The 22,654-nt window shown below is 44.8% G+C and overlaps 1 protein-coding gene across 1 annotated transcript in view; it reads left to right on the top strand.

Annotated features, from left to right (window-relative positions):
* Window positions 1–3,101: 3,101 nt before the first annotated feature.
* The window catches only part of PDLIM2 (PDZ and LIM domain 2), an 83,698-nt gene continuing 64,145 nt past the window's right edge, over window positions 3,102–22,654 (top strand). Inside the window, exon 1 of the mRNA XM_087706127.1 lies at window positions 3,102–3,268. The gene's annotated coding sequence lies outside the window, so the exon portion shown is untranslated. The remainder of the gene's footprint in view (window positions 3,269–22,654) is intronic.

Below are 22,654 nucleotides of genomic sequence, written 5' to 3'. Positions count from 1 at the left end.
AGATCCTAGAGGAGATCAACTCTGACTGCTCTTTAGAAGGCCAGATCCTGAAAAGGAAACTCAAATACTTTGGCCACCTATTGAGAAGGAAGGACTCCCTGGAGAAGAGCCTCATGCTGGGAACAATTGAGGGCAAAAGAAGAAGGGGATGACAGAGAATGAGGTGGCTGGATGGAGGCACTGAAGCAGTAGGCCTGAGCTTAAATGGACTCTAGAGGATGGAAGAGACAGGAAAGCCTGGAGGAACATTGTCCATGGGGTCGTGATGGGTTGGACACGACTTCGCAACTAACAACAACAACCAAAAGTTATAAATAGTGCTTCATTTACACATTGTGATTTGTGTAAACCTCAGATGGTGATTGCTTTGAGTTGAGTCCTACAAAAGGCAAGAGGACAGTGGGTGCCTACTCACTCTTGTGTAGTGTGAGTACAGTCACTGCATTGTCTGGGAATTAGGGAAGATGTAATTTCAGTCGGTTGGGCAAAGTTAGTTGAGTGGGGTTCAATCTTGAGGCTAAATTGCCATTCCATCATAATCTCTAGGATCCATTCATCAGAAGGTCTCTCTCTCTGTCTCTTTTTTTTGCACCCCCGCCTCATTTTGCTGTTACAGGTAGTCCTCGACTTACAACAGTTCATTTAGTGACCGTTTGAAGTTGCAACAGCACTGGAAAAAGTGACTTATGACTATCTTTCACACGGCCATAGCACGGTCACTTGATCAAAATTCAGATGCTTGGCAACTGGCTCATATTTATGACCGTTACAGTGTCCTGGGGTCATGTCACCCTCTTTTATGAACTTCGGGCAAGCAAAGTCAATGGGGAAGCCAGATTCACTTAACAACCGTTTGACCGAGTTAACATTTGATGGTTTACTTGAAAATGGGTTGGTCGTGATATGATTCCCTGAGCAGCTGTGGCAAGAAAAGTCATAAAATGGGGCAAAACTCACTCAACCAATGTCCCACTTAGTAACAGAAATTTGGGGCTCAATTTATCCTAATACAGGCAGTAGAGGACTGCCTGTATTAGGATAAATAAGAAATCTGGTTTATAAACTCTTTTGAGGACCTACACTGCAATAAACCTGCATCCTTCCACCAGCGTCTTGCAACCTTGGCAACTAACCTGGTTAAACTCTTTTGAGGATTTACACTGCAATAAACCTACATCCTTCCATCAGCGTCTTGCAACCTTGACAACTAACCTGGTTAAACTCTTTTGAGGATTTACACTGCAATAAACCTACATCCTTCCACCAGCGTCTTGCAACCTTGGCAACTAACCTGGTTAAACTCTTTTGAGGATTTACACTGCATCCTTCCATCAGCGTCTTGCAACCTTGGCAACTAACCTGGTTAAACTCTTTTGAGGATTTACACTGCAATAAACCTGCATCCTTCCACCAGCGTCTTGCAACCTTGGCAACTAACCTGGTTAAACTCTTTTGAGGATTTACACTGCAATAAACCTGCATCCTTCCACCAGCGTCTTGCAACCTTGGCAACTAACCTGGTTAAACTCTTTTGAGGATTTACACTGCAATAAACCTACATCCTTCCATCAGCGTCTTGCAACCTTGACAACTAACCTGGTTAAACTCTTTTGAGGATTTACACTGCAATAAACCTGCATCCTTCCACCAGCGTCTTGCAACCTTGGCAACTAACCTGGTTAAACTCTTTTGAGGATTTACACTGCAATAAACCTACATCCTTCCATCAGCGTCTTGCAACCTTGGCAACTAACCTGGTTAAACTCTTTTGAGGATTTACACTGCAATAAACCTGCATCCTTCCACCAGCGTCTTGCAACCTTGGCAACTAACCTGGTTAAACTCTTTTGAGGATTTACACTGCAATAAACCTGCATCCTTCCACCAGCGTCTTGCAACCTTGACAACTAACCTGGTTAAACTCTTTTGAGGATTTACACTGCAATAAACCTGCATCCTTCCACCAGCGTCTTGCAACCTTGGCAACTAACCTGGTTAAACTCTTTTGAGGATTTACACTGCAATAAACCTACATCCTTCCATCAGCGTCTTGCAACCTTGGCAACTAACCTGGTTAAACTCTTTTGAGGATTTACACTGCAATAAACCTGCATCCTTCCATCAGCGTCTTGCAACCTTGACAACTAACCTGGTTAAATTCTGAGGACTTACATTGCAATAAACTGGCATCCTTTCAACAGTGTCTTGCCACCTTCGCAACTGTTAAGTTGTGTTGAATTCAACTCCTAGTCCGAGCTGAACTTCTTAACGTTGCCCACAGGCTGAGAATCACTCGCTGTCTTGAAAGAGCTTTGCATTCCAAGCCGGTTAAGCAAACCAGTTCTCCAGCCACCCCTAACAGCCCGAACCCTCCAGGCTCACAGGGCGGAGCGAGGCACGTGCTAGAACTCCCAACACCACCACCTCCGCCCCGCCCTGCCCATGCCCTACTTATACGTTCTCTCATACATGCATGACAAACCATAAATAAATAAATAGATAGATAAATATATATATAAATAAATAAATAAAAAGGTAACAAATCTAAAAACAAATAAATAAAAATAAATAATAAATAAACAATAATCAAATAAACAATAAACAAACAAACAACAATCAAATAAATAAATAAATAATCAAATAAATAAATAAATAATCAAATAAATAAATAAATAATCAAATAAATAAATAAATAATCAAATAATCAAATAAATAAATAAAATAAATAAAATAAATAAAATAAATAAAATAAATAAAATAAATAAAATAAATAAAATAAATAAAATAAATAAAATAAATAAAATAAATAAAATATAAATAAAATAAATAAAATAAAATAAATAAATAAAATAAATAAAATAAATAAAATAAATAAAATAAATAAAATAAATAAAATAAATAAAATAAATAAAATAAATAAAATAAATAAAATAAATAAAATAAATAAAATAAATAAATACCTCCCTTGGCGGAGGTGAACCGCTGGAGTCTGCAGGGTCGCCATTGAGCCTGCAGGGGTCGCTCGGGCGCCGCCTAGTTGTCCCAGGCTGATCCTATAAGAACCCTAAGAGGGAATCGCCGGCCCCTTAGGAGGAGGAGGAGAGGAGGAGGGTGGTTAATACTATAGATTTAGGACTAGCGCTGCGCTGGGCGAGAGACAGCGGAGAAGCTCTGTCCTCTGCGTTGCTGGCGGCATCTCCGCGCGTCCCCTTTCCCTCCCGCGAGTAACTTCGGAGTAGTCCAGAGGCAGCCTCGGAATTTCGGCGGAGTAAGTGCTTCTCTCGCTTGTCTTTGCCGGGAGGGTTGGAAGGAACCTACGGGGAGGGCTAGGGCTCAGTCTGGGTCCGAGCTCGGCGTCCAGAGCGGTTTTTACTCCTTCGAGTAAGGTGCGGAGCACTTTTAGGATTGTTATTTGCAACTTTTGAGAAAGAGAAACCTTTTTCTTTCTTCTCCCGATTCCGCTTGTGGTTTACTGTTCTCCGCGTTTTCTTTTTAGCTTTCCATAGGAAAGAGTAACGGCGCTGTTACAAGGGGACGGTTCCTGGAGCTCAGAAATGGTGAAGGGTCTCCTGTTTGTATCTAGGGGGTTGGACTAGATGACCTACAAGGTCCCCTCCAACTTTGTCGATCTGTCCATCTCTCTTTTTGCCTGTCCCAAGGGAGGACATACGGGCTCTGCGCTCTCTCGCCCGCTAGTAACACTCGGTCGTCGGAACGCAGAGTCCCTCGCGGGGATGGGAGCGAACTTTTGAACTTGGCAGAAAACTTCGCTTTTCCCGCCTGGCTTTCACGAGAGCACCTGGGCTGAAGCGAACTGTAGTTTTGCACCTGGTTTCTGATGCTCCTGTTTTAATTGCCAGGGGTTTTTAATTATTTTTTGGGGAGGTGGGGGGTGTTGCCTGTCAATCTTGTCTTGTTTCTTGACCGCTTCTATTTAGACTCGGGTTTTCCTAGGGAGGTTTTTTTTCCCCCTTTTGAAAAGAGTGCGTTGGCCATTAGTCGTTTAGGGCAGGGGTCTAGATGGGGTTGGACTAGATGACCTCCAAGGTAGGTCCTTTCCAACTCTGTTACTGTTTACAAAATGATGGAGGGGGGGGAAGAATAACACCAACCTAGGCAAATTTCCCCATCTCCCCCCCCCAAAAAAAATCAGTATCAATTGGCATTTGTTTTAAAATTTCAAGAGTATCATTGTTTGTCTAGTCTTTTAAAAACAGATCTGCAGCAGATCCCTAAACCAGGGGAGGGGTCTCCAATTTTGGCAACTTTAAGCCTGGTGAACTTCAACTCCCAGCTTTGCTGGCTGGGGAATTCTGGAAGATGAAGTCTGCCAGGCTTATAGAAGCAGATTTGGGGGGGGGGGGGGAGATGGGGAAGTTTGCCTAGGTTCCTGTTATTCTCCCCTCCCCCATCATTTGGTAAACAGTAACAGAGTTGGAGGAAACCTACCTTGAAGGTCATCTAGTCCAACCCCCTGCTCACACAGGAGACCTGTACTAGGGATTTGAACCACCAAACTGCTGACCTTTCTGATCGACAAGCTCAATGTCTTAGCCACTGAGCCACCAAACCATCTTTCTGATTTTCCTTCTGGTTTCTATTTGGGTAAGATAGGAACGTCCCCTTGTGATTTTTGTAGGGCCTTTAAGGTGGTAGAACCGGTCGCTTAATTATGTATCCCACTTTTGTTCCTTTAGAAATAAGGCAGTGAACATCCCTCATATTCCTTCCTATTCCAATTCAACCCCCTCAAACAACAACCCTGTGAGGTTATGCCATGTATTGTCTTGCAAGACTCCCAGTGTTTCTTCAGCAAGAGGCTAAGCTAGGCCATAAGACAGGAGTCTCCAAACTTGGCAACTCCCAGAATTCCTCAGCCAGCACCTTGGAGACTTTAAGACTTGTGGACTTCAACTCCAGCCAGCCATTTCCCAGCCAGCACCTTGGCGCCTTTAAGTCTTGTGGACTTCAACTCCCAGAATTCCCCACCCATGCTGGGGAACTCTGGGAGTTGAAGTCTGCAAGTCTTAAAGTCTCCAAGGTGCTGACGGGGGAATTCTGGGAGTTGAAGTCCACAAGTCTTAAAGTTGCCAGGTTTGGAGACCTCTGCCATAAGAAGTGGCCATTTTAGGCTAAAGATGACCCCAGAAATCTAGGGAAGATAGGTTTCCTCTCTCTTTGGAGTTTTCGTTATGCCTAGGTCTAACTTTAGAGTATATGCAGAGTGCAGGCACTCTCACGCACACCCCCTGGGCCTAATGATAATGTAACAAGATCCTGCCTCACCAAACCAAAACCTGCTTTGGAAATAAATACAGGTTCTTGTGGAAGACAACAGGCTATTAAGGAAGATTCCCAAGTCCAGTTACCTTTAATTTCCAGACTGCCCCCCCCCCCCTATGCTTGACCATCATAGGCTGATCTTTATGCTGTGGGGTAATGACAGGAGTCTGGAGCTTGGCAGGATGGGCAAGGGGAGAGAACAAGAGCCATCGTGGTGCAGTGGTTAGAGTGCAGTACTGCAGGCTACTTCTGCAGATCACCCGCTGCCAGCAGTTTGGCAGATCGAATCTCACCAGGCTCAAGGTTGACTCAACCTTCCATCCTTCTGAGGTGGGTAAAATGAGGGCCCAGATTGCTGGGGGCCATAGGCTGACTCAGTAAACTGTTTAGAGTGGGATGTAAAAGCAGTATGAAGTGGTATATAAGTCTAAGTGCTATTTCTATTGCTGTCTCTCCCTCCCTTATATCCCTCCCTCCCTCTCTCCCTCCCTCCCTCCCTCCCTCCCTCCCTCCATCCATCCATCCATCCATCCATCCATCCATCCATCTATCTATCTATCTATCTATCTATCTCAGATCGACTCAGCCTTCCATCCTTCCAGGGTGGGTAAAATGAGGACCCAGATTGTTGGGGGCAAGAGGCTGACTCTGTAAACTGCTTAGAGAGAGCTGTGAAGCGGGATATAAGTCTAAGTGCTATTGCTATTTTCCTTCCTTCCTCCCTCCCTCCCAGTGGTTAGAATGTATTCGAGGGTTGGTGATTCTGCTGCATGTGCCTTGGTTCACACACACCCAGGGCGTGTTTCTTGCAGCCCTCGGAGCTTGCCAGCTTTTTCCAGTCAGAAAAGTATGAGGCAGGTTTGCTTGCGTGCTTCAGAGTTCAGGGCTGGTTAAAGATAAGGGTGTAAACTTTCCTTGCCAATTGGGTAAAAACAAATCGAGACGGGCTGATGCCTCCAGGAAGCTCCCATTTGTAGATATAAGTTCTCCTTTTTTTCTGGCTGCTTTTATGTTTAGGTCCTGGGTGTATGTAGCAAGGATGGAGCTCTGCTTTGAAAAATGTTGATTTTTTTTTTCCTGTTGCAAAGATTGTCTTTGTAGTTGTTCTGACTCAGGCTTCACCAAACCACAAAGCAGACTCCTCCTCCTGACAAAACCCCTTTTTATGAAGCTGATGTGAATTCCTCTCATTCACATCCAGCAAAGTCCCAGCAAACAGACTTTCAAGGGTGAATTTACAACCACAGACCTTATCAGGCTTGGAGAGCTGCCAGGCTGATATCTTCCTAACGCAAAGCTGTACAAGGAAATACTTGGCAAGGAGTCTCTGAGAATCACGAACAAATCTTCACACTAATTAAGTGAACTAATTGCCTCCTGCAAACTCCCCTCCCCTTTTGCTCCTCTTTATTCTCCATGGGAGGGGCCATTCACCCTCCACCTGTGCCTTTACTCCTGAGTCGACCCCTATTCTTGAGCTGTTCCCTTCCCCTGGCAGCTCTTACGAACTTCAGGAACAGGCTCCAGCTGTTCTTCTGCCCCACTGATCTCCGACTCAGAAGGCAGCTGATATTTGTTGGATGGCCCTGGCCCCATCTCTGCCTCCGACACAGAGCCCTCATTGGAGCCTTCCCCAGACTTCTGGACTGGCCCATCTTCCTCCCCAACCTCCTCACTGTCTGAGTCTGCCACCAGCTCTGCTAGTGGGCCACAACAGTAGTGCCTTCATCATAGTCAGGAGAAAAACCCTCCTTCAGCCCCAAAGTTGTCCCTTGTGAGCCTGGCTTCTCTTCCAGGAACCTCAGTGAAGGTCAGTTATCAAGAGTGGGATTGTGTAGCCTTGGGAGCAATTGAGGCCTTATTTAGTAATCATTTGCAGTTACGATGGTGTTGGAAAATATAACTTTACTACCAATCCTCTCACCTTTATGGCTTTTGCAAATCAGCAAAGCAGAAGGAAGTACAGGTAGCCCTCGACTTAATGATGACAATTGAGCCCAGAATTTATGTTGCTAAGTGAGCTGTTTATTCAGTGAGTGTCGTCGCATTTCACGACTTTTCCTGCTGTATTTGTTCAATGAATCCCTGTAGTTGTTAAGTTAGACCAGTGGTTCCCAAACTTGGCAACTTTAAGACTTGTGGACTTCAACTCCCAGAATTCTCCAGCCAGCTCTGTCCACAAGTCTTAAAGCTCTGCTGGCTGGAGAATTCTGGGAGTTGAAGTCCACAAGTCTTAAAGTTGCCAAGTTTGGGAACCACTGAGTTAGACGATGGTTAAGTGAATCTGTCTTCCCCATTGACTTTGCTTATCAGAAGGTGGCCAAAAAATGGTCACACGACACCCCGGGACCCTGCAACCGTCATAAATGTGAGTCACTTATCAAGCACCTGAATGTAAATCATGGGATCGTGGGGATACTGCAATGGTCGTAAGTGTGAAAAATGATCATGTCACTGTTTTCAGTGCTGTTCTAACTTTGAATGGTCACTAAATGAACTGTTGTAAGTCAAGGATGACTTGCAGAAATAAGCTTATAAACACAGCTGGGGTTTACTACTTAGCACCTGAGTTGCCTGTCCCAGTTGCATTGCTAAAGCAGTGTTTCTCAACCTTGGCAACTTGAAGATGTCTGGACTTCAACTCCCAGAATTCCCCAGCCAGCATTCGCTGGCTGGGGAATTCTGGGACTTGAAGTCCGGACATCTTCAAGTTGCCAAGGTTGAAAAACACTGTACTAAAGGACCCAGATTGTGGGGACAAGTTGCTGACTCGATTTGCTAAAAAATTTGTAAACCACTTAGAGAGGGCCGAAAGCCCTATGAAGCGGTATATAAATCTAATAAATAAATAAATAAATAAATAATAAATAATAAATAAATAAATAAATAAATAAATAAATGAGAACGGAGTTAAACAAGTAAAGGAAAAGTGATGGGATGTACCAATGCAAAAGCAACTTTTGATTTGACTTCATTTACATTTCATTAAAGTTAAGTAGTTACATGATTGTTCTCGAACTAGCATATTTAATTCCACCTCCCTATCTAAGGGAGCGTATATTTTGACTGTTCTGCTCTTGCATCAAGTGGCGCTTGAGCTGAATGTTTTCTGGTTCTAAGAAAATATCCGTAGGGTATGGTTTTAACAGATTAACAGAGTTGGAAGGGACCTTGTAGGTCATCTAGACCAACCTGCCCAAGGAGGAGACCCTACACTAGTTCTGTCCACTCTCTTCTTGAAAGCTTCCAGGGATGAAGCTCCCACAACTTCTGAAGGCAACTTCTGATCCACTGGTTGATTGTTCTCACTGTCAGAAAATTTCTCCTTATTTCCAGGTTGAATCTCTCCTTGGTCAGTTTCCATCCTTTATTCCTTGTCTGGCCTTCAGGGGCTTTGGAGAATAGCTTGACCACCTATTTGGAAGCCCCTCAGATATTGGAGCACTGCTATCATGTCTCCTCGGTCCTTCTCTCCACTAGACTAGCCAGGCCCAGTTCCTGCAACCGTTCATCCTATGTTTTAGCCTCCAGCCCCCTCATCATCTTGATTGCCCTTCTCTGCACTTTTTCTAGAGTCTCAACCTCTTTTTTATAGCTGAAAGGATGGGATTTTTTTATGGTTGAAAAGATCAAGAATGTGGTAGAGTTCCAAACACTTTGAAGATGCCATTTTGACTTTTTTTTTTGGCCATACCTTCCTGGTCTGCCTTCTAGGCATGCCTCCTGCAGTCTAAATCTAACTTCGTAATATTAACCTTTTAGCAAAGCCAAGTTGTGGGGGGGATGTGGGTACAAAGAGCTAACTAAAATCATTAAGGCTGTCTTGAACCAGCCAAATGTTGCCTACGTTGCTTTAATCAAACGTGGAGTGCTCAAGGCCTTGCAAGATTCTTTGTCTCGCCTTGCTGTTTAAGCAGTCTGAATTATGCAGAATAAGCAGATGAGTGAAGAAGGTCCTAAATTCTCGTGACATTAAACAAGTTACAGCATCCCCCTCCTCTGAATTATTATACAATTCAGAGTCTATCCAAATCCTCCTTTGTCTCTTCAGTCTGCCCTTATCTATGCTTGGGGGGGGGGGGAATGCAGCACTCCCCAAAACAGGGAGAAATTAAACTCTGGACTGACTGCCACAAGCAGTGCGGAGGCAGGGACATGTTTGACCCAAAGTAACGGGGAGCGCAAAGTCTAAATTTTGCTTCTGTTAGCATAAAACTTAAGACTTGTGGCTGAGCTGTTGTAAATCCAGTCCTCCTCCCACCTTACCAGACGAGGAGTAAATTTCTTGCAGCATCCATTGCAAGTTTGTTTTTCCATTGGCAAAATAATTGACCTACCTTACAGACAAGGTTAATTACACAACCTTGAGAATGTTCCAAAAAATGGGAAACTTCATATTGGAGATGTGCTTGGGACTAGCTCCAGGGTTTGACAGCAGAAAGAATACTATAATGCACAAAAATGGAAGGACACTTCGATTCCCACCATGGCTGAATGGCTGCAGAAGCTGATGGAGTTGGCAGAAATGGCTAAATTGACTATTTGAACTAAAGAAAAAAAATACAAATAGTTTCATTTCTACTTGGAAACCGCTTCTGAACTTTGTCCTTGGGGTGGAGGGAAAAATGAAACTTTGATTTTGGCTTTTGCCGATTAGATTGATAAGATGTTTATAGAAATGGTTAGTTTATATTAAAATGGAGAAGCAAAAAGTTATAGTTTGATGTTAATGCCTAATTTCACTGCAACGGAGGCAGTTGGAAATCAATAGGTTTTTTTTTCTTTTCCCCAGCCCTGCCTCACTTCTCTTTCCCCTCTTCCACCCCCACCCCACCCCCACTGTTTTCCTATTTACTTTTGCATTTTGTATCTTATCTTATAACCTAATAAAATGTTTAAAATTGGGACTAGCTCCAGGTAACCCTATCAGGGAAGTGGGAGTCGATTCTTCGAGAAAATAATTTTATGAAACAAAGATGGGCCATTTCCAGGACCTGATTCAACTGGAAGGTGCTGAATGGATAAAGTCAAAAATATCTAACATACTTAGTTTTTTACAGAGGAAATAATGGAACAAAACCAACTCTGCCACCCATTTAGCAGTACTTAACTTTCATCTCACCTGTGGTTAATCCCCATGGTTCAGGTCACTGTTGGTTTAACTTAGTGGTGCTTTGTGTAAATTTAATTTAAGGTGGATTATTCAATGACTCATGGTTAAGCCAACCATAGAGCATGTGTGTTGTGATTCAAGGTACATCTTTTTGGTATGGTATAATTCAGTTCACCTGTTGTGACCTCCTCTTCCCAAGAGCATGAAGCAACTCCTTGTCCCGACAAAAAAACCTTTTATTAATTTAATACTGTGAATTCTGCTCATTCATATCCAGCAAGATCTTTCAAGGGAGGATTTACAGTCACAGACCTTATCTGGCTTGGAGAGCTGCCAGGCCGATATCTGCAAAACTTGGCAAGGAGTTTTGGAGAGTCATGAACTAATTAAGCGAACTTCCTGCAAACTCCACTCCCCTTTTGCTCTTCTTTTATTTCTTCTGGGAGGGGCCATTTGTTGTCTGGCCTTACTCCCGAGTTGACCCCGGTTCTTTAATTGTTCCCTTCGTCTGGCAACTCTGCGCATGTGCACACTGGGAACAGGCTCCAGCTGTTTGTCTGCCTCATTGTTGTCTGACTCTGAAGGCAGCTGATAACTGGCATACGTCCCTGGCCCCCTCTCTTCCTCCGACACAGAGCCCTCATCAGAGCCTTTCCCAGACTCCAGGACTGGAGGAACCCATGTTCCTCCCCAACCTCCTCACTGTCTGAATCGGCTATCAGCTCTGCTGACCCCTGGTGGGCCACAACATCACCCTACCAATTTGGTGTAGTGGTTAAAGCATCAGGCTAGAAACTAGAGGCTGAGTTCTAGTCATCTGGGTGACTTCGAGCCGGCCACATGCCCTCAGCCCCAGGCAATGGCAAATCACTTCTGTCTCACATCTTGCCAAGGAAAGTCCCCACAGGGACTTGTTCATGTAGCCTCCAACTGACTCAAAGGCAACCTTTTTCCCCCACAAAAAAATTTAAGCCTTGATCATCCTAGTGAGTAAAAATAAATCCAAGGAAATCTAAACAGAACATACATCTTGAGTTAGAAGCTTGTAATGATCATTCTTAGCCTTCCTGGTTGGGGTAATGAGAGTGCAGCACATAATTGGGAAGTAACTTGCATAGAGCTACCATTTTTCTGTGTTACTTCGAGTCAAATCGTCACAGATGATTTTCCTTTCAACCATTAGCTGCTCCCCCACATGCTCAAGTGCACCATATATTTATTTCTTGATCACAATTTTTGGCTTAATCACTATTGTCATCCTAAATGCTGCAAACCAACATTAAATACATTTAATTATATAAGTAGTCCTCGACGTATGAACCCCAGTGGAGCCCAAAATTCGGTTGTTAAGCCAGACAGTTGTTAAAGTGAGTTTTGCCCCATTTTATGACCTCTCTTGCCAGAACTGTTAAGTGAAACACTGCAAGCATTAAATTAGTCAGTGAATCTGGCTTCCCCCATTGACTTTGCTTGTCAGGAGATCGCAAAAGGGGATCCCATGATACCTGGGACACGACAACCGTCATACATATGAGTCAGTTGCCAAGGATTTGGATCACGTGACCATGGGGATGCTGCAATGATTGTAAGTGTGAAAAATGGTCATAAGTCACTATTTTGAATGCCTCTTCTGACCGAGGCTTCCCAAGAGCCTGAAGCAAACTCCTTGTCCCGACAAAAACCCCTTTTATTTATTTCCTGCAAATTCTGCTCATTCACATCCAGCAAAATCTTTCAAGGGAGGATTTATGGTCACAGACCTTATCTGGCTTGGAGAACTGACAGGTCGATATCTGCAAAACTTGGCAAGGAGTCTCGGAGAGTCACAAACCAATTAAATGAAGTAATTGTCTCCTGCAAACTCCACTGCCCTTTCACTCCTCTTTTATTTCCTCTGGGAGGGGTCATTCATTGTCCACCTGTGGCCTTACTCCCAAGTTGCCCCTGTTCTTTAGCTGTTCCCTTCGTGTGGCAACTCTGCACATGCACACACTGGGAACAGGCTCCAGCTGTTCATCTGCCTCGTTGTCTGTCTCTGAAGGCAGCTGATAACTGGCATACGTCCCTGCCCCCTCTCTTCCTCCGACACAGAGCCCTCATTAGAGCCTTCCCCAAACTCCAGGACTGGCCCAGGTTCCTCCCCAACCTCCTCACTGTCCGAATCTACTGCCAGCTTTTCTGGCCGCTGGCAGATCACAAAGTGCCATTGTAGCTTTGAATGGTCACTAAATGAACTGCTGTAAGTCAAGGACTATTTTTCTTGGTATCTCCCTGCACCCCAGATGATCATGCAAACACTGCCACCAGTTCTCTGTGTCCTTACCAGGAATTTTCTGAGGGATCTCCTTGACTTCAGTGCTACTCATAAACCTTGTTTAGGACAACACTGAACACTTCTAAATGAATAAGCTGTTGTCCATGTGTGTGTGTACCATTTCAATCAAGTGCATCTCTTGGGTTTGAGGACTTTAACTCAGTGTTTGGTCTTCTCCTGAAGGAAGGGTTTAGGACCACAGAGACTTAGAACACTGGTGTACTTTGTGTTGCGACTGAAGTCCATCATTTGCCCTCCTATTTTTGTCCCCTTCAGGTTTGGGGGTGGGTGGGAGATATTCCTCTCTCCTCCCTCCCCCTCCTCCTATTAGAGACAGAGGTTATTTGTATTCTTGGCTGGGCTGGGAGATAGTTTCCTGCTAGCAGAAAACACGTAACTTCAGGAAATTCTCCCTTGAAGGCTGTCTTTGTGTCAAGCTAATTTCTGGTTAGCCGTTACGGGAGAGATCCTGCAGCTGGAAACAGTTTTGGGGAAGTTGCGCTGTTGCTCTTTTCTCCAAAAAAAACAAAAAACAAAACAAAACCACAACCCCAACAACTCACAACCAAGCAACTTGCAACACCTTGTATCTTTTCTTAGAAACCTTGTCATCCACTTCATCAGATTCAGGAACTCCCACCTCTCTGAAGGACTCTGGACGTTTCCTTATCTGTTTTTTTCCAGAATTCAGAACAAAACAGAACAGAACAGAACAATAGAGTTGGAAGGGACATTGTAGATCATCTAGTCCCCCCACCCAAGCAGGAGACCCTACACCATTTCTGACAGATGGCAGCCCAGTCTCTTCTTGAAAGCCTCCAAGGATGAAGCTCCCACAACTTCTGAAGGCAACTTCTGTTCCATGGGTTGATTGCTCTCACTGTCAGAAAATTCCTCCTTATTTTCAGGTTGAATCTAAGTCAATCTAATGAGTAAAAAGTCAGCAGTAAATTAAATCAAACTGGGTACAAACTACAGTATAAGCACATTCTCTGAATTTATCCCAGCCCAGCTCGATCAATATCTCTGGTTTGTTGTTGGGAAAAAAGTCTCCGTGGTTTTTGACCACCCTGCTGTGTTGGTGTCCTTAATTTCCATCTAATCAATTCACCTATGAGTAACAGGGAGTTCTGGCAGGTGGTTTCTAGTTGTCAAAACATTACAACTCACTGGAGAATTCATGCAGAAATAAAAGTATATAGAGCCAAGGTGGCGCAGTGGTTAGAATGCAGTACTGCAGCCACTTCAGCTGACTGCTAAGCTGCAATTCGGCGGTTCAAATCTCACCGGCTCAAGGTTGACTCAGCCTTCCATCCTACCGAGGTGGGTAAAATGAGGACCCGGATTGTTGTTGGGGGCAATATGCTGACTCTGTAAACTGCTTAGAGAGGGCTGAAAGCCCTATGAAGCGGTATATAAGTCTAACTGCTATTGCTATTGCTAAAAGTGAAATTGCTGATCTCCACTTTGCTTCTGTGATGTTATGGTTCAACTCTAGTAGAGCAGGAAGTGTCCAACCTTGGCCACTGTAAGACCTGTGGGTGTCAGCTCCTAGAATTCTGGGCCTTTGAACTCTGGTGCTGGAGAAGACTCCTGCGAGTCCCTTGCACTGTATGGCGATCCAACCGGTCATTCCTAGAGGAGATCAACCCTGACTGCTCTTCAGAAGGCCAGATCATGAAGAGGAAACTCAAATACTTTGGCCACCTAATGAGAAGGAAGGACTCACTGGAGAAGAGCCTCATGCTGGGAATGATTGAGGGCAAGAGAAGAAGGGAATGACAGAGAATGAGGTGGCTGGATGGAGTCACCAAAGCAGTAGGTGTGAGCTTAAATGGACTCCAAAGGATGGTCGAGGACAGGAAGGCCTGGAGGAACGTTGTCCACGAGGTTGCAATGGGTCGGATACAACTTCGCAACTAAGAACAACGACAACAATTGTCCATGTTTGGACTTGGTGTAGAGGCTCTACTGATGGTTGACTTCAAAGGTCCAGCTTTTGCTAGTCAGATTTTTCCCTTGTTTCCCCAAAATGGATTAGGTGTAGCTTGATCTGCAAGATGTCGGCCCAGACTGTTCTTCTGGGAGAATGGGGCAGCTCAGCGAATCTTTCACACTCAGCTGTGAAACAAATGTAGAGACCAAGTGTGTAGCTGTGGACTCCCTGTGCTAGTCTTAAACTTTTGTCTTTTTTTCTCTATCCCCGCCCACCCCCCACCCCCCAAATATCTTCCTGATGAGTGGAAAGTCATAGGAGATGGCCTAGGGCACCAACTGTCTGGTGCTGACATGTTTCTAGAGACTTCGCTTCCCCTCTCTGAATCAGTAACTATTGTGCCTCTCAATGAGCCCCTTCTTCACTCTTCTAATTAAAAGAACATCTTGGTTTTCTGTTTAACGACTCCTGCTCTTCGTGATGTTCCTGGGTCTCGGAAATCTCTGGTCTTCCTAGATGCATTTTTTGGGGGCCATAACATTCCTGCTGCATCTTTTTCTACGGGAAGGTACACCCTCTTCATTCAAGGTTGAAGCTGAGATTTGGGAGACGGTATCCGTAGACAAGGGACGCTCAGTGGTTTAGGCACTGAGCTTGTTGATCAGAAGGTCGACGGTTCGGTGGTTCGAATCCCTAGTGCCACGTAACGGAGTGAGCTCCTGTGACTTGTCCTAGCTTCTGCCAACCTAGCCGTTCGAAAGCATGTAAAAATGCAAGTAGAAAATTAGGGACCACCTTTGGTGGGAAGGTAACAGTGTCCCGTGTAACTTCGGCATCTAGTCATGCCAGCCACATGACCACGGAGATGGCTTTGGACAGCGCTGGCTCTTCGGCTTTGAAACTGACATGAGCACCGCCCCTTAAAGTCAGGAACGACTAGATTCATATGTGTGAGGGGAACCTTTACCTTTTTATTCTTAGATATGATTTTACACCCCTAGGTTTCAACCAATTGGGGGGGGGGGGTGTTTCCTTCCTGCCTGATTGTTGGGATATTGGGAATCCCAGTGAATGTTACCAAGGTGCAGAATGGTGGGTGGGGTGTGTGTGTTGATGAGGACTTCTTTGTTTTTCAAAAAGATACGAAGTTTATAGGTAGTTCTCGATTTAGGATTACAATTGGAAACAGAATTTCTGTGGCTAATCAAGTCCGTTAAGTATGTTGTTTTATGGTTGTTAAGTGAATCATTGCAGTTGTTAAGCGAAATGTGGTTGGTAAGTCAAGATGACTTTTCCCACATTGACTTTGGTTGCTGGAAGCCAGCTGGGAAAGTCACCAATGGCTTTCACATGACTCTGGGATGCTGCAACCACTGTAAATACCTCCCAGTTCCATTGTAACTTCTCTCACTAAACCAATGGTAGGTTCCCAATCCCGTTCCAACCGGTACAGTTGGAACAGGCTCGGCGGCGTCCACATGGACGCGCGCAGGACGTGCAGGCATCTTACCGCTTCCGCGAGCCTCCCCAATGCTACAGCTTCTCAGCAGAGGGTCGCACAGGCGCTGTGTGTGTGTGGAAGCGCCGAAGACTTAAAAGACTGGTAAGGAGCTCAGGCGGGTGGGTGGCCCCTCCAGAGCACCGTACCGGAACGGTGCTCCGGGCAGGTTCCGGTACGCCCGTACTGGGGTGTACCGCCTGCAACTTACCACTGCACTAAACCAATTGTTGTCCTTTGAGGACTACCTGTAACTGATAGATATTAAGCCCCTCCCTCAAAAACCATTTGTGTGCATTCTGAAACTTTTCAAAACTTTTGAAACTTAAGTTACTGAAATTCATTGACAAAAACTACATTTCTTGGGTTGTTTCCTTTTGTTTTAAATCTTGTATTCTATCTTTGGTAGGGTTAATATCCTCAACTTATGACCACATTGGAGCCTAATGTTTATGTTGCTAAACGAAACATTGGTTGTCTTTTGCCCCCTTTTACAACCTTTCTGGCCACCGTTGTTAAGTGAATCACTGCAGATGTTAAGTTAGTCACACGGTTGTTAAGTGAATCTGGCTTTCCCTGGACTCGGCTGGTCAGAAGGTCATAACAGGAAATCACACTAGGACATTGCAGTCATCATAAATATGAGTCAGTTACCAAGTGTCTGAATTTTGATCACGTGACCATAGGTCGTAAAAAACGGTCATAAGTCACTTTTTGCCCTGCCGTTGTAACTTCCAGCAGTCACTAAATGAACTGTTGAAAGAACTACCTGTAGTGCATGTATGTTGACCAGTCCCTGAAGACATTTCCTCCTAGCACAAACTTTTAAAAACCAGGTTTTAACATCTTAATTTATCTTCCCCAGGCCCCTTAGTATATGATCAATAAAGCTTGGAAACCAAATTAAAAAGTAAATGTTTTTGAGTAAGCATAATAGATGAAGCCTTGGGCTGCTTTATGAATGGGTTACATCAGGGGTGTCAAACTCGATTTCATGGAGGGCTGCATCAGGGTGGTGTTTGACCTCAGAGTGGGCGTGGCCAGCTCAACGTAACTGAAATCGGGGGCACCTGTGGTGTCCCAAGTGCTTGGCCAGTGAAAACAGGCTCCCGAGCTCCGTTTTCAGCTGCCAAGGCCTCCTGCAACCCTCTGCCAGTGAAAATGGAGCTCAGGAGCCCGTTTACGCTGGCAGAAGCACCGCAAGTTGGTCCTTCTGTTTCCAGGGCTGCCCCACGGGCCAGATCTAAGTACCTTGTGGGCCGAATCTGGCCCCCGGGCCTTGAGTTTAACACCCCTGGTTGACATTCTTGTTGTTTGATTGCTCCATTGAGTGGTATGGGTGAACTTCAATTGCAAATTTGGAAAACAAAAACAAAAATACCTCTTAGTATAATACCATTGATTGGAGGAACCATAGTGCCATGACTTCAGACGCAGAGCAGTTTTGGAGAGAGACGAGGTGACGTCTAGTTGCGGAAAGTTCCATAGAAAAATCAAAGGGCATGTCTTGCATTACCCAAGATTTTGAACCATGCCAAAAGGATGTCGCAACGGATTTTGCTTGATGGTGTGTGTGTGTTTGTGTGTGTGTGTGTGTGTGTGTGTGTCTGTTTATGCAGCCATTGTGTTTCTGATTGCACCGCTATTTATTTCAGTTGAGCAATTAGGATTGCCATGATTGGAATGAAGGAAAAAGGCCTCGCAGTTTTCCTTTCTCTGCTCTCCTATCTTGGGCAACTTCTTAAACATCTCATACCTCTTGGTAGCTCGGAATCGGTGAGATGATCCTGCCCAAGGCAGAGCTTAGATCCATGATGGTGAACCAATGGCACGTGTGCCAGAGGTGGCACGCAGAGCCCTCTGTGTGGGCACACATGCCATCGTCAGCTGCTCTTCTGGTTTCCGGCATGGCCAGTTGGTTTTCACGGGGGCTTGGGTGCTGAAAAATGGTCTGAAAATGAACCCAAAACCAGCCAAAAAACCAAGCCGTTTTCAGGTTGTTTTCCAGGACATTTTTGGCCTGAAAACGGCTCTCAAAATGGCATGAAAAGGGCTCAAAAACGGCCTGTTCTTTGGCTGTTTTCGGGCTGGTTTTGGCCTGAAAACGGCCCATAAAACGGCATGAAAACAACACGAAAAACGGCAACAAAATAGTCCTGTGCACCAGCCAGCTGGATTTCGTGCATTCCCATTTGGGCATTCAGTGCCAAAAATGTTTGCCATCACTGGCTTAGATAATAATAAAAATCATTCAGACAAGGGGAGAGAAAGATGTGGGATTATAGCACCGTAGCTAGAGTTACAGGCCTTATCCCACCTTGCTCTTCTGAAGACAGCTGCTCCTAACAGGTTTTGTAGTTCAGAAAGGATAAGCAATGGTGGTTGCAGCTTTTGGCTTTAGACTTCCTGTGAAATAACCAAGTATCAAATGCACTTATAAGCTAAATATTATACAGAGAAAGAAGCAGACTTGAAACCGCCAACTACATTCGCTAAACATTATTATATTTCAGAAGAATTGTTTACTGAGGGGTAGGCATTCTTTAATCCTCCCCCAAAAATGTAATTGCAGAGGGAACCATCACAGCATGCTCTGCTGCTTGTTTCTGTGGTCAGTGAAACCTTCACTTGGTATGTTGAAAAAATATATTGGCTAATAAGATTTTGTCACTCGGAGAATTTTTCTGTACTTCTAAGCCAGCATTTCTCAACTGTCTCATCTTTAAGAGGTATGGACTTCAGTTTCCAGACTGCTGCACGTGGCTGTTTGGGAAATTCTGGGAATTGAAGTCCACACATCTTGGGGAATTTTGGGAATTGAAGTCCATGCAACTTGAAGTTGCCAAAATTGAGAAACATTGCTCAAACCAAAGCTTGCCATAAGGCTGCAACGTATATTGTTGTTATATTGATGATTAGGGGACGGGAGGCTGAAACATATGATGGACGGTTGCAGGAACTGGGCATGGCTAGTCTAGTGAAGAGAAGGACCAGGGGAGACAGGATAGCATCTTCCAATATTTGAAGGGCTGCCAGTGAGAGGAGGAGGGGTCAAGCTATTTTCCAAAGCACCTGAAGCCCAGACAAGGAATAATGGATGGAAACTGAACAAGGAAAGATTCAATCTGAAAATAAGGAGAAATGTTCTGACAGTGAGAACAATCAACCAATGGAATAGAAATTGCCTTCAGAAATTGTGGGAGCTTCATCACTGGAAGCTTTCAAGAAGAGACTGGACTGCCATCTGTCAGAAATTGTGTAAGGTCTCCTGCTTGGGCGGGGATGGTTTTTTTTTGGACTAGATGACCTACAAGGTCCCTTCCAATTCTGTTAATCTGTTATAATTAATGAACACTGCCCTACAAAGCTTTCGAAATATCGTTAGTGATCACATATCACACTGAGTTGCAAAAGTATTTTTCTTTTCTTTAGCTTCAATATGTACCCAATCACTGTGGCTTTGTAAATCAGGATAATAGTCAAATATTATGTAGGGACTAGACCTCTGTGGTTTGTTGAGATCATGGTCAAAACAAACTGGCTTAGCGCATTGGGTGAATTCAGTGGCTGTGTCAACATGTTATCTCAGATTAACTCAATCATGGTTTATGTCAATCCAGTTTTCTGTGTTTGCATGATGTATTGAACTATAAGCAACCTCATGAGCTGAGTTAAACCAAAATGTGGTTGGCTACAATGATTCAGCATGTCATGTTACGGTAGCTAGCCAGTGGCTTATTTAGTAAACCTAATTAAAATGAACTGTGGCTTCACAATCTGTAAAATTAGGACTGGTTTCTCTAAATATGTTGGATACCTCAGCCTTCCCCAACTTTGGGAAGAAAGGTTTCCAGAACTCTCAAAACTTTTGCTTTCCAGAATACTAGGAGCACAATATGTCTGGATGATCCCATGTTAGGAAATTAGAGGTCGGTCCATGGCTGGATGAGGCTTCAGTGTTCCCAAATGAGATATTCTGGACCTGCAACTTCCCCAAATCAAGGGTGGGGCTTACCTTGGTTACCTTGACTTACCTTTCCAAAATAGCTCCCAACTTTGCTTTCATGCCCCTGTATGTTAGGGACGAGTGAGATTCAGCTGGTTCGGGCTGGTTCAGGCGAATCGGTAGTTAGAAGGACCCGTTGCTCCCCCTGCCCTTCCCAGGAGTCTCCACACATTTGGGTGCCAGGTAAGTGCAGGGGCTACGTGGAGGGTCTGGGAGGGCAAAACTCGGACCTTCCAGAAGTCCAAAAACAGGCCTGTTTCTAGCTTCTGGAGGGCCTCCGTAGCCCGGAGGAGGCTGTTGTCACCCTACTGGAGGCTCAGGGGAGCCTCCGGAGGGCGAAAAACGGGCCTACCAGAAGTCTGGAAACAGGCCCATTTCCAGCTTCTGGGGTGCCTCTGGAGCCTGGAGAAGCCATTTTCACCCTCCCAGAGGCTCGGAGAAAGCATCCGGAGCCTGGGGAGGGTGAAAACGCCCTCCCCTGCCATGGTGCATGAAGCCAAGTAGGTCACCCACCATGGCCACACCCTCCCAGCAACCGGACAGAGAACCGGTTGCTAACATTTTAGAATCCCATCACTGGATACGGTGCAACTTGGATAGGCCACATTACAAAGGTGTGATCCTGAGTGTGATTAGGGTTGCAGAGAGCTTTTTGCACCGAGCTTGTTTCCTGGTTGGGTGATTGCGGCTAGTGAAAAGGAACTTGCAGCCCTCATTGATTGGCAGAAGCGAAGGCAGGAAGGCAACTGTTTGACACACCATGTGGCTCAATAGGAAACCACTCATTTCCTAGTTCCCTTTTAAAAGGCACCCTGAGCAAGCTACACAAGGCGGTAGCTAGGCTTCACAACGTACTCAGGAGGTACTTGAAATACCTGTGGTTCTTGGTATTTTTGCAGGGGGGGAGGGAGAATTGTAAAGATAAGACTGGGATTTGGGGTGTCTCAGACCGTCTGCAGAATGTGACGGAATGAGATTTAGGGGTTCGGTTCTTGTGAAGAAATGCGGAATTTCATGATGGCGAAATGGGTACAGATTGGACTCGTGTATTGTGTAAAGGGCTAGAGCAGTGGTGGCAAACCTTTTTGGCACCGGGTGCTCAAACCAGAATGCATGTGCATGTGTTCACGCCGGAGCACCGGAAACACATACCCGCACCGGCCAGCTGGCCTTCAGGTTTCCAGTACGCACATGTGCGCCAGCCAGCTGGTCTTTGCACACGATTGGGCAACAGAAATCCGAAGACCAGCTGGCTGGCGCGCGCATGCCTGTTTTCAGGCCATTTTCAGGGCGTTTTTCGGGCTCTTTTCAGACCATTTTGAGGCTTCTTTTTTGGCTCTTTTCTGGGATGTTTTCCAGTGCTCCAGAGCTGCAAAGACCAGCTGGCAATGTGCATGCTGGAAATCAGAAGAGCAGTTGGTGACGGCGCTTGGCCACAGAGAGGTCCCTGTGTGCCACCTCTGGCACGTGTGCCATAGATTCACCATCATGGGGCTAGAGAATGCTTTCAAAGAAGCTTGTTTCAACATTTTTTTGGAGAAAAAAACTGCTAAAGGATTCTTTCTTTCTTTCTTTCTTTCTTTCTTTCTTTCTTTCTTTCTGTGGGGGAATGGGGGAAATTCTTCTTGAATTGTTAGAACACTTCATCCCCACAAGAAAATATGTTGTATCCCACAATTTTAATGCTTCCAGAGGACGGAGAATTTGTGGCGCATTTTTAAAAACATTAAAAAGTAATTTTCTGATCATTAAAAGAAGGAAAGTGCTTGCCTGTAACTCTTCCAATTCTCTTGGCCTGTTGCTTCCTCCTTTTTACCAAAATTAGTATTTTGTTCATTGAGTTAATGTATCGCAGAAGAGAAAATGCAGTGTGCGGGGGGGGGGGGGAATGAAGGATTTATAAGCAGAATGGAAGGTTTTTTTGCAAGGCATTTTTCTAATATTTGATACAATGAACTGGCAGGGAAAATTGATCTGATTTGTTCTGGTTAGCTTGTTCATCCTACTTACAAACCAGATCCAGTTTTGGTAAATACTCTTGGCTCAATTGGCTCATTTGTGGGGGCTTTGATCTCATGAGAAGTATAACTGAATTATGAGCTAATTGTATTAATCTGTAACGTCTGTCAATAAAACTGTCTTCTGCTGCCTTTTGATTTTGGAGAAAATGTATTGTGGGGGTCGATGGTTTTCCAACTCCAATGTTCTTGTTGTTACTAGCGAAGTCGTGTCCAACCCATCACAACCCCATAGACAAGGTTCCTCCAGGCCTTCCTCTCCTCTACCATCCTCTGGAGTCCATTTAAGCTCACACCGACTGCTTCGGTGACTCCATCCAGCCACCTCATTCTCTGCCATCCCTTTCTACTTTTGTCCTCCATCTTTCCAAGCATGAGGCTCTTCTCCAGGGAGTCCTTCCTTCTCATTAGGTGGCCAAAGTATTTGAGTCTTATCTTCAGGATCTGGCCTTCTGAAGAGCAGTCATGGTGGATCTCCTCTGGGAC

Source organism: Thamnophis sirtalis, unplaced genomic scaffold (genome assembly GCF_051295495.1).
Source record: "Thamnophis sirtalis isolate CommonGarterSnake01/CBP01778 unplaced genomic scaffold, rThaSir2_p1.2 scaffold_2, whole genome shotgun sequence".
Classification (NCBI taxonomy): domain Eukaryota; kingdom Metazoa; phylum Chordata; class Lepidosauria; order Squamata; family Natricidae; genus Thamnophis; species Thamnophis sirtalis.
This window is presented reverse-complemented; position numbering and strand designations above follow the sequence as displayed.